Genomic DNA, 2,500 nt, shown 5'->3' with positions numbered 1-2,500 from the left:
TCGGGAGGGGGGGGTGAGAGGGGGGGACGGAGGGGGGGAGGGAGACACAAGTTTTCCTAACTCCTTTTTTTTATTTATCAGCCCTCGCCTCTTCCCTCTTTTCGGTGTTCGTCTGTAGATCTTTCTCTTTTCCTTAAACCTCTTTTCCTTCTCCCCTTTTTTCTTGTATTTTCATCATCTGCTTCGTCGTTAGTTCTCCTTTCAACGCCATTTCCTTCCATATTTTCTCTTCGTCTCCTCGTTCTTTTCGTTTAAATGATTTTCCACTCCCCTCACTTCGTTTTCCTTTTCCTCACTTCATTCCCCTCAATCCTCTTTTCCTCACTTCATTCCCCTCAGTTCTCTCTTCCTCACTTTATTCCCCTCACTCCACTCCTCTCATTCCCCTTTCCTCACTTCACTTTCCTCACTCCCATTTCCTCACTCTATTCCCTTCACTCCCTTTCCTCACTTCATTCCCCTCACTCATCCTCTTCCTCGTCCTCTCTCTCCTCCTTCCTTCTTTTCCCTCACCCCATTTCCCTGCCCCCTTCCCTCTCTCCCCCTTCTCCCTGCCCCCTTCCCTCACTCACCCTTTTCCCTCCCTCCCTCACACTCCCCTGCCTATCCCCCTTCCCTCCCCTCTCCCTTCTCCCTTCCCTCCCTGACCCTTCTCCCCTATCCCTTCCCTCCCTCCCTCTTCTCCCCTACTCCCTCCCCTCCATCACCACTCCTCCCTATCCCCTTTCCCTCCCTCCTCCTCCTTCTTCTCCCTGCCCAGAACATTCCCTCCCCCCTTCTCCCTCCCTCCCCTCCACTCTCCCTCTCCCTATCCCCTTCCCCTCCCATCCCCCCTTCCCCCTGTCCCCTTCCCTCCCTCCCCCTTCTCCCTTACCCCTTCCCTCCATCACCCCCCCCCCCTACCCTTGCGATCACTAATTATACCCTTTTTATAGAAGACGTCTGGAGATGTTTTCAGCGCCGATGCCCCGAGTGAAGATCATTACATACCCGGAGCTGAAGGGACGGGCATTATGGCATCTATAAGGGGATCGGGGTATTTATAAGGGGATCTGGGTCTTTATAAGGGGATTCGGGCATGTATAAGGGGATCCGGCCATTTATAAAGGGATCTGTGCATTTTTCAATGGGATCCGGGCATGTATAAGGGGAACTGGGTATGTATAAGGAGATTCGGGTATTTATAAAAGGGATTTGGGTATGTATAAGGTGATCCAGGCATTTATAAAGGGGATCTAGGGCACATAAAAGCATTCAGGCATTTACAAGTGGACATGTGCATTGTTGAACGGGATCCGAGCATTTATAAGGGGTATTGGGCATTTATCCAGGTCCTTATAAAGGGATCTAGGTCACTTATATAAGCATTCAGGCATTTGCAAGCGGACCTGCGCATTTTCAAAGGGATCCGAGCATATGTAAGGAACATCCGGGCATTCTATAAGAGGATCCCGGTCACTATCAGATCTCGGATGCCACGGACGGACTCCCCTCCCCTCCCCCCTCCCTAATCCCCCTCCTCTCTCCCTCCACCTCCCTAATCTTCCTCCTCCTACCTCTCCCTCTCCCTCATCCCCCTCCTCTCCTCTCTCCCTCCCCCTCCTCTCCCCCTCCCCCTCCCCCTCCTCCCCTCCTCTCCCTCTCCTCCCTCCCTAACCCCCCTTCCCCCTGTCCTCTCCCTCTCCCCCTCCTTAATCACCCTCCTCTCCCCCCCCCTCTCCCTAATCACCTTTGCTGACGGGGCGCAACAGCAGGCGCGGCGACAGAGTGGATTTGTCTCGCTGACGTTGATGGCGTGTCATCGAATCCGGGAGACAAGACGGATAAACGGCAGAGCGAGATGGATGCGTGGGGCTTGCGCTGTGTGGATCCGCCATCTTGCTTTGTTTTTATTTATTTGTTTATTTTTTCTTTATTATTTATTTGTTTATTTTTTCTTTATTATCTATTTGTTTATTTTTTCTTTATTATTTATCTATTCTTTCTTTATTCATTTATTATTATTTATTATTTTTTTTTTTGGGGGGGTGGGGTCTCTATATCGATCTGTATTTATCTATATCAATCTGTCTCTATCTACCTATCTATATCTACCATTCTCCATCTACCTAGCGACCTATCTACCAATCTACCAACATATAAATGATACAAATCTCTTTCTCCTTCTTAAATAAACTATGGTAGACGCAGCACTAAATACAGTCTAATCTAGTGCAGATTTCGTTTTAATTCCATTTGTTACAACGGATATTCTTTGCTATGACATACTATCTATTTTATTTTGCTTCTACCCCCCCCCCCTGTGTGGAAGAAATGAAAGGGATTGCCATCCACTGGCAGCGCGCGGGATTAAACGCAGGTCAGCAAGATGGCTAGACCAACAATGTATGGAATATGTTGCATACATATGTTGCAACCGCCGCACCGCACAACAGGGCGTGAGGGAACTGCTCGTGCACCTCAGTGTGCTCTCAAAACTGCTGAGGTTGGGAATGGATTT

This window comes from Penaeus vannamei, chromosome 15 (genome assembly GCF_042767895.1).
Source record: "Penaeus vannamei isolate JL-2024 chromosome 15, ASM4276789v1, whole genome shotgun sequence".
Classification (NCBI taxonomy): domain Eukaryota; kingdom Metazoa; phylum Arthropoda; class Malacostraca; order Decapoda; family Penaeidae; genus Penaeus; species Penaeus vannamei.
Note: the sequence above shows the minus strand (reverse complement) of the source record.